Source organism: Cervus canadensis, chromosome 11 (genome assembly GCF_019320065.1).
Source record: "Cervus canadensis isolate Bull #8, Minnesota chromosome 11, ASM1932006v1, whole genome shotgun sequence".
Taxonomy (NCBI): domain Eukaryota; kingdom Metazoa; phylum Chordata; class Mammalia; order Artiodactyla; family Cervidae; genus Cervus; species Cervus canadensis.
In genome coordinates this window covers 58,548,736-58,561,618 of record NC_057396.1, presented here as the reverse complement: position 1 = coordinate 58,561,618, position 12,883 = coordinate 58,548,736, and positions in this window count along the sequence as shown.

Below are 12,883 nucleotides of genomic sequence, written 5' to 3'. Positions count from 1 at the left end.
TGCCAAAAGTGCCCCCCCCCCCCAGTCACAATCCTATTCCCCTCCAGCAGCCAGAGATCTCCACCATCAAAATTACTTCTTTCTTTTTCTTTGTGAATTTTTTAAATGTTTATACAAGTGTAGTTGATTTGCAATGTTGTGTTAGTTTCAGATGTACAGCAAAGTGAATCAGTTATACATACATCCACTCTTTTTTAGATTCTTTTCCCATTTGTGTCATTGCAGAGTATTGAGTAGGATTCCTTATACTATACAACAGGTTCTTGTTAGTTATGTTTTATATATAGTAGTATGTGTATGTCAGTCCCAGTCTCCCAATTTATCCATACCCCTCCTTATCCCCTGGAAACCATAAATTTGTTTTCTACATCCATGACTCTACTTCTGTTTTGTAAATAAGTTCATTTGTACTCCCTTATTTAAAAGTTTTGAATGTAAGTGATACCATAGATATTTGTCTTTCTCTCTCTGACTTACTTTCACTCAGTATGACAACCTATCGGTCCCTCAATATTGCTACAAATGGCATTTTTCATTCTTTTTAATACAGTTGAGTAATATTCCATTGCATATATATGCCACATTTTCTTTATCCATTCCTCTGTTAATGGACATTTAGGTTGCTTCCATTGTAAACAGCGCAGCAATGAACATTGGAGTGCATGTATCTTTTTGAATTATGGTTTTCTCTGGTTACATGCCCAGAGATTTCAGGGTCACTCCTCGCTTTGATGAAAATATCCATTCCCCCAAGTAAATTCAAGTTTAATCTTATGGAAAGGAAAGGAAAGCATACCATTTAAAGCATCCTTTAAAATGTGTTTCAAAGTAGTTAAAGCAGCCAATAGCCTAAACAAGGTCTTTTGTTGGAATTAAGAACAGCACTTCTCATGATGTTTTGCTTCCGTCTATCAGAAAATTGTCCTATGATAAGGATTTTGTTAAGGCAGCACACTTTTCTGCCATATGTCTGAAAGACTTCTTAATAAACATACAAACCTGAGATGTTTGCAGTGTGACTCATGCCCTCCACCCTTCCATCCCAGCAGCCCTGCTGATACAGCCTCCCTTTCTTGTCCTCTGTCCCTCTTAGGAAGCAGTAAAAGGAGACTAGACAAGAAGTAATCAGGAAACTAAGTTGCCTGTGTGATGCTGGGGGCATTTCATACCTTTCCAGGTCTTTATCCTCATCTTTAAATTTGATACAATATTCATCTTGCAAACAAGTTTAGGATTAAATAAGATAGATTGTGCAAATTCAATATATGGTGGACTCAATGTGGAGGTTAGGTGACCACCTTAGATGAAGGTGATCAAAATGTACAAACTTCCAGTTATAAGATAAATACATACTAGGGAAGTAATGTACAACATGATAAATATAGTAACACTGCTCTATATTATATATGAAAGCTGTTGAGGGAGTAAATCCTAAGAGTTCTCATCACAAGGAAAAAATTTTCTTTCTTTTTATTTTGTATCTATATGAGATGGTAGATATTCACCAGATTTTCTGTGATAACCACTTTATGATGTATATAAGTCAAATCATTATGCTACACACCATAAACATACACAGTGCTGTTAAATGTACACAGTGCTGTGTGTTAATTATATATCAATAAAACTAGGAGAAAAAAAAAAGGTGAATCTAAATGTTTAAGAATATCTAATTAGTAAAATTTCAGGCTACTTGGAGAAGATATTCAGGGTTACATTTCTGGGTCTATTTGCCTTTTGAGATCAGCCCCAGAAGTCAGGGAGAAATGGGGAAGGATTTAGCTACAAAAGGCAATGTTTACCTTTCTCAAGATTCCCTTTCTCTGCCTCCCTCTTCTTCTTTGCTACTGCAAGGACCAGTCTTCTCAAGCTTAAACCTCTCTTCCTACTTTTATTATCCGGTTTTATGTCTGAACCATCCTTTTCAAGTTTTGTTCCACTTTGAAAAGGGCAGTTTTCCCTGAGAGAGGAGAACTGTCTTGCCCTAAATGCAAAATTCTGAAGTCTATCCTAGGGATATGCCCCAACCATAAAGTTTAGAATCCTATATGGATTCTTGTCAGTTAATAATCAAATATCAACTGAAATTTCTGTTCAAACTAAGTTCACACTTCCCTTATTCCCAAATGACCCCCAAAATGTCTGCTTTGCCTTCAGTAATTATAAGTATAGTTATTTATGCCACTTGCTCATTACCCATATGTCTAAATTACTATGTAGCATGATGATAGTGTATGTTATTAAATATGTGTGAGATTAATGCTGTGGTGCAGCTTGCTTTTTTCTCTAAACAGGAAACTCTGTTCAAGTATTTTTAGGCTTTATAGTTTGTTTTTTTATGTGGCACAGACCCACATCTTTGAAATAATGAAGGAAACATTAGTCATAAAATTGCTGATGGGATTAATGCAGTAATATTTTTTTTCTTTTTTATGAGAGAAAAAAACATTTGCGGAAAGAAAAAATTTTTAAAAAGAGGGAAAATTATTAAAAGGCTTATGAGATTTTGAAGGAAGCAATCAAATGTGAAGCAAAAAATTAAAATGATATATTTTCTCATGTAGAGTTCAATCAGTTCACGTTGCAGTAAAATTAAATGAAATGTGCAACGAAATCTAAACAAACGTTCATTTTTAATCAGTATACTGAGAATTACTATGTAAAATTCATACCTGATCTACAGACTATAGAACTTCATTTATTCTTTGCATAATAAGGAATGAGTGAAAGTAACTCAGTCGTGTCCAACTCTTTGCAACACCATGGACTATACAGTACTTGGAATTCTCCAGGCCAGAATACTGGAGTGGGTAGCCTTTCCCTTCTCCAGGGGATCTTCCCAACTCAGGGATCGAACCCAGGTCTCCCACACTGCAGGAGGATTCTTTACCAGCTGAGCTACCAAGGAAGCAGAATATTTCAAAACCATGTAAAGGAAAATCTACTTTGTTTATATGTAGTTTATTTAAAATATAAATAAACTAAAATAATGCTATATTAATATAGTTCTTATATAATTGATATGATAGGAAATCATGTATCATACACAAATCTAGATTCAGTTAAAAAAAATCAGTTGCTTGATAATTATATACTAAGCTCTGAGTCTTAAGATATACTTATTCAAGTATCTGGAAAACTAAAAAAAAAACAGACTTGTTTTATAAAATCTGCCAAAGGATAAATACACTTATGACTCCCCTGTGTTTATAAATTTGTTATTTCTTGCCCTAAAAATATTTGAAAGAACAATTTTAAATAAATTCCATATCATAACAATGTACTTCTGTTATTGAAAAGATGGACTACTCTACTATCATTGGAAGAAACTTTGAATCTATGGTACATATTTTTGATTGTATTATTTTATATGTCTGTGGTATTATCTTCAAGCAATTTAGATATTCCTATAATACACTGAGCTCAGAGTTTTTAAGAGTTGAGATCACAAATTAGAGAACACAGAGGCATTTAAAATCTTCACAGTTAGAGCTGGTGTAACTATAGCACCAGCTTTGCTATAGAAAGCGAAGAAGAACTAAAGAGCCTCTTGATGAAAGTGAAAGAGGAGAGTGAAAAAGTAGGCTTAAAACTCAGCATTCGGAAAACTAAGATCATGGCATCCGGTCCCATCACTTCATGGCAAATAGATGGGGAAACAGTGGAAACAGTGACAGACTTTATTTTTTTGGGCTCCAAAATCACTGCAGATGGTTACTGCAGCCATGAAATTAAAAGACGCTTGCTCCTTGGAAGAAAATCTATGACCAACCTAGACAGCATATTAAAAAGCAGAGACATTACTTTGCCAACAAAGGTCCATCTAGTCAAAGCTATGGTTTTTCCAGTAGTCACACGCGGATATGAGAATTGGACTATAAAGAAAACTGAGCACCGAAGAATCGATGCTTTTGAACTGTGGTGTTGGAGAAGACTCTTGAGGGTCCCTTGGACAGCAAGGAGATCCAACCAGTCCATCCTAAAGGAAATCAGTCCTGAATTTTTTTGGAAGGACTGATGCTGAAGCTGAAACTCCAATACTTTGGCCACCTGATGCGAAGAACTGACTCATTTGAAAAGACCCTGATGCTGAGAAAGATTGAAGGTGGGAGGAGAAGGGGATGACAGAGGATGAGATGGTTGGATGGCATCACTGACTCAAAGGACTTGAGTTTGAGTAGGTTCCAGGAGTTGGTGATGGACAGGGAAGCCTGGCGTGCTGCAGTCCATGGGGTTGCAAAGAATCGGACACGACTGAGGAACTGAACTGAACTGACCTTTTTTGAAAAATAGAATTAAGCAGAAATAATGGTGTGCAACTTTGGATACTAGGTCACAAAAGGATATACTGGTTTTCCCTGATATGTTGAGAGCAATTTTATGGGGGAACCAAGGAACTGAAGCCACTGGCCAAAAACCACATGAAAGACTTGGGAAGCCAGTCTTTCTGGCCTCAGTCCAAACTTCAGATAACTTTAGCCCCTAAAAGACCCTGAGCACAACCACCCAGTTTAGCCCGTCTTGAATTCCTGATCCACAGAAACTGTGAGATAATAAATGCTTACTCTTTTAAGCCACTGAAATTTAGGGTAATATGTTCTCCAGCAATAGATAACTAAATAGTAAAATTACCTATTATGTTCTAGACAATTTTCTAGGCACTGGGTGTGAAGTAATGATGTACAGAACAAACTCCGTGTCCTCATGTGGTACTTTCTTTCTAGTGGGGCTGACAGAATGTTAGCAAGAAATAAAGTCAGATAGCAATAAATGCTTTGAAGAAAAATAAAAAGAAAGATGTAAGCAGCCTGAGGATTGGAGAGAAGACATGTTGGTAGGGGTGGGAATGAAGCTCTCTTAGGTAGAATATCCAAAGAGATGGTTTTAAACAGAAACCTAAATAATGTGAAGGAGGGAGTCACATCGTAATGTAGAGGAATAGTAGTTTTTGTTTCTTTCTTCTAAAGACCCAAAGGCAGGAAAGAGTTTGAGGTATCTCAGGAAGAGCCAGACCAATGTGACCAGAGAGAAGGGACCAGGGAGAGTGACGTGAGGAAGATCTGTGGGTAGACAGGCAGACCATGGAGTTTCCTTACCTAAATGCTTCTTAAGCCAACTATTAAAATGAGAATAACATATATGCTCCTTTCCAAGGGCCACAGACTTACCTCTCTGACCTCATTCCCTCCCATATACCCCTCAGTCACTGAAGTTCTGGTTAGACTGGCTTTCAGCTAGCAGCTATTACCCTCTAAAAATATCAAGTTCATTTGCTTACATAATTGCTGATTTTGTCTCCTCCTATTAGGGTATAGGGCTTCCTAGGTGGCTCAGTGGTAAAGAATTTGCCTTCCAAGCTGGAGACACAGGTTCAATCCCTGGGTCAGGAGGATTCGCTGGAGAAGGAAATGGCAATCCACTCCAGTATTCTTGCCTGGGAAATCCCACAAACAGAGGAGCCTGGCAGGCTACAGTCTATGGGATCGTGAGAGTCAGACACCACTTAATGACTAAAGAGCAAAAACAACATTGGAGTATAAGCTCCACCAGAACAGAAACTCTCATAAAACCTTGTCAAATGAATGAAAGGAATAAATTCCTTTAAGAATATGCAACAACATTACAGCCTAATATACTCTACTACAAGAGCTATAACCTCTGTGTACTTGCATGCTCAGTTGCTTCAGTTGTGTCCAACTCTGTGTGATACAGTGGACTGTAGCCAGCCAGGATCCTCTGTCCATGGGATTCTCCAGGCAAGAATACTGGAGTGGGTTGCCGTGCCCTCCTCCAGGGGATCTTCCTGACCTGAGGATTGAACCCGCACCTCTTATGTCTAACTTGCACTGGCAAGCAGGTTCTTTACCACTAGCGCCACCTGGATAACCTCCACATAGAAGAGCAAATCAGCTCCCACAGGAGGGTGGGCAAGCTCTGAGCCATAGATAATTGGAACTCTGACAGTCTTAGTAGACACTCACAGGCTTATGGGATTCCAAAAGTTAAGTACTTAACTTTGTGCTCAGTCACTTAGTTGTGTCTGACTCTGTGCAACCCTATGTGTAACCCACCAGGCTCTCTGTCCATGGGATTTTCCAGGCAAGAATACTGGAGTGGGTTGCCATTTCCTTCTGCAGAGGTATTTGACTTCAAGTAGATATATTTCTCCCTTCTTAGTCCAAAATAAAGATAGTAATGCACACATCTATTGAATTATGATGACAGAATTCTTTTTCGTAAAAGGATATGTAACTTATTACCATTTAAAGTATCAGCATAATATATTAAAAGTCATTAAAACTTTCAAACAGAGCAAAATTCAAATCCTGTCATTTGCTTCCTGTGTGACCTTGGGCAAACTACCTAATCTCTTTAAGCCTCAATTTTTTCCTCTATAACTAAGGAGGTGGTAATATCTACCTCATAGAATTATAAGAATTCAGTTAAATGCCAATAAGTAAGGAAGTGCTTTAAAAAACGAAAATAAAAAAACCCTACAGTGATGAGGGGTATGTCAAAGGGCCACAAGAGGCAACTAAAAGAGCTCTCAATGAATACATCTAGAACATTTTAAGCAACAAAACAAATTAAATAGTATTGAACCATAACTCAGAGTATCAAACAAGTGAGTCTATGATGATGTAAGTAAATGACTGGGTAAGTAGACAAACAGGAGAAAAGAGACAAATCTCCCATGCAAAAGAATTTCAAAACATGTATGTAGATATCCCATTGTCAAGAAGATGGACTGTAACTCCCCACTCTTCCCTACCCTCCCACCTTTCAATGTTGACTTTAAAGGAAGTCACTATGTGCCGTAAGGAGTGGGGAGTTACAGTCCATTTTCTTGAAAATGGAGGAAGGGTGGGTGCTGGGGAGGGTGTGGGGGGAGCATGGTTTTCCATCCCTGGTCTGGGAACTGGATCCCACATGCTGCAACTAAAGATCTTATATGCCACCAACTAAGACCCAGAGCAGCTAAATAAATAAATAAAATTTTTTTAAAAAAAAAGAATAAAATAGAATATTTAAAAATAAAATAATAAAAAATAAAATAGTAAAATGTACCACAGTACATTGTAATGTACTGTGGTATTCTGGGTGGAATCTTGGAACAGAAAAAACATTAGGTAAAAGCTAAAGGAATCTGAACAGGCCATGAACCTTAGTTAATAATAATATATTAACACTGAATCATTAATTCTAGCAAATGTACCATACTACAGTAAAATATTAATAATAAGGAAACTGGGTGTGAGATATATGAGAACTTTTTGGAATATGTTTTTGATTTACTGTTAAGTCTGAAGCTGTTCTAAAAAACAAAGTATTTTTTTAAATTCGATTAGAAAAGTATGTAGGAAATATATATAGTCTTCAGCACAATACCAACTATTCATTGAAATATTGTAGTTTATCTAATCTTAGCCATTGTTGATGGTAAAAAACAATCATTATTATTTTATGGGGTAGCAAGAAAGAAAAATTGCTGTCAATTAAACTATGACACAATGCCTTAAGAATGACCCTGTGAGATGTATGAACTGGGCATGCCAGCCCCCCATTGCTTTGAAGTATATTTTGTCAATTTTGAGTACTTTGGCATGTTTTCCAGCTCTAACTTGCGTTGCCTGGCTGCTGCTAGGCAATCCTCTTGCATACATCTTCATAATAAAGTGAAACATATCTTCATTTTTTATCAGTACTTTTCTTCCATCTCATAGAGGATTTGAGATCATTCCTTTGAAAAAAACAAAATGAAATTATACTTATTTCCTGAATGACAAATATTCACTAAATATCACATTTGTGCCCTGTTGCTCTGTGTCTTTGTCTTTCTGTATAAACAATAAATTTTTTAATGAAAAATATTAGTGCCATCTTTTCCCATTTTAAGCAGCAATTAAACTCAGCATCTATAGCATCAACAATGCATGTAACTGCATTAGAGTGATGACAATTTGAACAATTGTAACTAAACTCACAAAAACAACTGGGCAGAAACAACCAGGACACAATTGCTGCCCATGTGCTGTGAGTAGCGTCATGGATTTGTAAAATATAAGCCCCACCCTGATTTCAGAAATTCTAAAATGTGGAAAAGAAATGTATGCCTTAGAAAGTTTGGATAAATAACTCTGCTACAGCCATACAATGGAAACTGTAGCATTATAAAAATAATAATAATAAGATAGATCTACTTTTATTTAGAGAAAGATGTCTAAGATACATTGCCTGAAAATGTTGTTACATATGATTTATTTCTGTAAAATAAAAAATAACATATTAACATTTATATGTACTCAAATATATACGTTTCATTGTTGTTCAGTTGTTAAGTCCTTTCCAACTCTTTTTGAGCACAACAGGCTCCTCTGTCCTCCTCTATCTCCTGGATTTTGCTAGATTCATGTCTATTGAGTCAGTGATGCCTTCTAACCATCTATTCCTCTGCCATCCCCTTCTCCTTTTTTTTTTTTTCTCCCCTTCTCCTTTTGCCTTCAATCTTTCCCAGCATCAGAGTCTTTTAGAAGAAGTTGACTTCACATAAGGTGGCCAAGGTATTGGAGCTTCATCTTCAGTATCAGTCCTTCCCATGAATAGTCAGAGTTGATTTCCTTTAGGTTTGATCTCGTTACTGTCCAAGGAACTCTCAAGAGGCTTCTCCAGCATCACAGTTCAAAAACATCAATTCTTTGACCCTCAGCCTTTTTTACAGTCCAACTTTCACATCTGTACATGTCTACTGGAAAAACCATAGTTTTACTATACGGACCTTTGTCAACAAGTAATGTTTCTGTTTTATTAATATGCTGTATAGGTTTGCCATAGCTTTCCCTCCAGGGAGTAAGTGTTTTTAATTTTATGGCTGCAGTCACCATACTGCAGCCAAGGAAAATAAATCTGTCACTTCTACTTTTTCTCCTCGTATTTGCCATGATGTGATGGGACCCAAGCCATGATCTTAGTTTTTTAAATGCTGAGTTTTAAGCCAGCTTTTTCATTCTCCTCTTTCACCCTCATCAAGAGGCTCTATGGTTCCTCTTCACTTTCGGCCACAAGAGTGGTATCATCGGCATACCTGAGGTTGTTGATATTTCTCGTGGCAATCTCGATTCCTGCATGTGACTCATCCAGCCCAGAATCTCGCATGATGTGCTCTACATAGAAATTAGATAAGCAGGGTGACAATAAACAGCCTTGTCATCAGTTCAGTTCAGTTGCTCAGTCATGTCTGACTATTTGCAACCCCATAAACTGCAGCACGCCAGGCCTCCCTATCCATCACCAACACCCAGAGCTTACTCAAACTCATGTCCATTGAGTCAGTGATGCCATCAAACCACCTTATCCTCTGTCGTCCTCTTCTCCTCCTGCCTTCAATCTTTCTCAGCATCAGGGTCTTTTCAAGTGAGTCAGTTCTTCGAATCAGGTGGCTAAAGTATTGGAGTTTGAGCTTCAGCATCAGTCCTTCCAAAGAATATTCAGGACTGATTTCCTTTAGACTTGACTGGTGTGATCTCTTTTCAGTCCAAAGGACTCTCAAGAGTCTTCTCCAACACCACAGCTCAAAAGTATCAATTCTTCAGCCCTCAGCTTTCTTTATAGTCCAATTCTCACATCCATATGTGACTACTGGAAAAACCATAGCTTTGACTAGAAGGACCTTTGTTGGCAAAGTAATGTCTCTGCTTTTTCATATGCTGTATAGGTTGGTCATAACTTTTCTTTCAAGGAGCAAGCATCTTTTAATTTCGTGGCTGCAGTCAGCATCTGCAGTGATTTTGGAGCCCAAAAAATAAAATCTGTCACTGTTTCCACTGTTTCCCCATCTATTTGCCATGAAATGATGGGACCAGAGGCCATGATCTTAGTTTTCTGAATATTGAGTTTTAAGCCAACTTTTTTACGCTCCTCTTTCACTTTCATCAAGAGGCTCTTTAGTTCTTCTTTGCTTTCTGCCATAAGTGTGGTGTCATCTGCATATCTGAGGTTATTGATATTTCTCCTGGTAATCTTGATTCCACCTTGTGCTTCATCCAGCCCAGCATTTCTCATGATGTACTCTGCATATAAGTTAAATAAGCAGGGTGACAGTATACAGCCTTGACGTACTCCTTTCCCAATTTGGAACCAGTCTGTTTTTCAATGTCCAGTTCTCCCTGTTGCTTCCTGACCTTTGTACAGGTTTCTCAAGAGGCAGGTGAGGTGGTCTGGTATTCCCATCTCTTTCAGAATTTGCCAGTTTGTTGTGATCCACACAGTCATAGACTTTGGCATAGTCAATAAAGCAGAAGTAGATGTTTTTCACTTTTTCGATGATCCAACGGATGTTGGCAATTTGATCTCTGGTTCCTCTGCCTTTTCTAAACCCAGCTTGAACATCTGGAAGTTCACAGTTCACGTACTGTTGAAGCCTGGCTTGGAGAATTTTGAGCATTATGTTGATAGCATGTGAGATGAGTGCAATTGTGTGATAGTTTGAGCATTCTTTGGCGTTGCTTTCTTTGGGAATGGAATGAAAAACTGACCTTTTCCAGTCCTGTGGCCACTGCTGAGTTTTCCATATTTGCTGGCATATTGAGTGCAGCACTTTCACAGCATCATCTTTCAGGATTTGAAATAGCTCAACTGGAATTCCATCCCCTCCACTAGCTTTGTTCGCAGTGATGCTTCCTAAGGCCCACTTGACTTCAAATTCCAGGATGTCTAGCTCTAGGTGAGTGATCACACCATCATAACTATCTGGATCATGAAGATCTTTTTTGTATAGTTCTGTGTATTCTTGCCATCTCTTCTTAATATCTTCTGCTTCTGGTAGGTCCATACCATTTCTGTCCTGTATTGAGCCCATCTTTGCATAAAATATTCCCTTGGTATCTCTAATTTTCCTGAAGAGATCTCTAGTCTTTCCAGTTCTATTGTTTTCCTCTATTTCTTTGCACTGATCACTGAGGAAGGCTTTCTTATCTCTCCTTGCCATTCTTTGTAACTCTGCATTCCAATGGCTTTATCTTTCCTTTTCTCATTTGTGTTTCACTTCTCTTCTTTTCACAGCTATTTGTAAGGCCTCCTCAGACAGCCATTTTGCTTTTTTGCATTTCTTTTTCTTGGGAATGATTTTGATCCCTGCCTCCTGTACAATGTCATGCACCTCTGTCCATAGTTCTTCAGGCACTCTGTCTATCAGATCTAACCTCTTGAATATATTTCTCACTTCTACTGTATAATCAATCGTAAGGGATTTGATTTAGGTCATACCTGAATGGGCTAGTGGTTTTCCCTAGTGTGAGTGTGAATGAGTGTGAAGTCACTCAGTCGTGTCTGACTCTTTGTGACCCCATGGACTGTAGCCCACCAAGCTCCTCTGTTCATGGAATTTTTTAGGCAAGAGTACTGGAGTGGGTTGCCATTTCCTTCTCCAGGGGTCTTCCCAACCCAGGGATTGAACCTGGGTCTCCTGCATTGCAGGCAGATACTTTACCATCTGAGCCACCATGGAAGCCAGTGGTTTTCCCTACTTTCTCCAATTTAAGTCAGAATTTGGCAATACAGAGTTCATGATCTGAGCCAAAGTCAGCTTCCAGTCTTGTTTTTGCTGACTGTATAGAGCTTCTTCATCTTTGGCTGAAAAGAATATAATCAATCTGATCTTGGTATTGGCCATCTGGTGATGTCATTGTGTAGAGTCTTCTTTTGTGTTGTTGGAAGAGGGTGTTTGCTATTACCAGTGCGTTCTCTTGGCAAAACTCTATTAGCCTTTGCCCTGCTTCATTCTGTACTCCAAGGCCAAATTTGCCTGTTACTCCAGATGTTTCTTGTTTCAGCCTTATCATACTCCTTTCCCAATTTTGAACCAGTCTGGTGTTCCATGTTTGGTTCTCACTCTTACTTCTTGACCCACATACAGGTTTCTCTAGAGACAGGGAAGGTGGTCTGGTACTCCCATATTTTTAAGAATTTTCCACAGTTTGTTGTGATCCACACAGTCAAACGCTTTAGCGTAGTCAATGAAGGAGAAGTAGATGTTTTTCTGAAATCCCCTTGCTTTCTCCTTGATCCAATGAACATTGACAATTTGATCTCTGGTTCCTCTGCCTTTTCTGAATCCAGCTTGTACATCTGGAAGTTCTCAGTTCATGTACTGCTGAAGCCTAGCTTGAAGGATTTTGAGTATAACCTTGCTAGCTTGTGAAATGAGTGCATTTGTATGGTAGTTTTGAACATTCTTTGACATTGCCCTTCTTTAGGATTGGAATGAAAACTGACCTTTTCCAGTCCTGTGGCCACTACTGGGTTTTCCAAATTTGCTGGCATATTGAGTGCAGCACTTTCACAGCATCATCTTTTAAGATTTGAAATAGCTCAGCTGGAATTCTATCACCTTCACTAGTTTTGTTAGTAGTAATGCTGCCTAAGGCCCACTTGACTTCACATTCCAGGATGTCTGGCTCTAGGTGAGTGACCACACTTTTGTGGTTATGCGGGTCATTAAGACTTTTTTGTATAGATCTTCTGTGTATCCTTGCCACCTCTTCTTAATCTCTTCTGCTTCAGTTAGGTTCTTACTGTTTCTGTCCTTTATTGTGCACATCTTTGCATGGAATAGTCCCTTGATATCTCCAATTTTCTTGAAGACATCTTTAGTCTTTCCCATTCTATTGTTTTCCTCTGTTGCTTTGCATTGTTCATTTAAGAACCCCTTCTTATCTCTCCTTGCTATTCTTCGGAACTCTGCATTCAGATGGGTATATCTTTCCCTTTCTCCCTTGCCTTTCATTTCTCTTTTCTTGGCTATTTGTAAGTTCTCCTCAGACAACCACTTTTCCTTCTGGCATTTCTTTTTCTTGGGGATGGTTTTGATCACCACTTCCTATACACT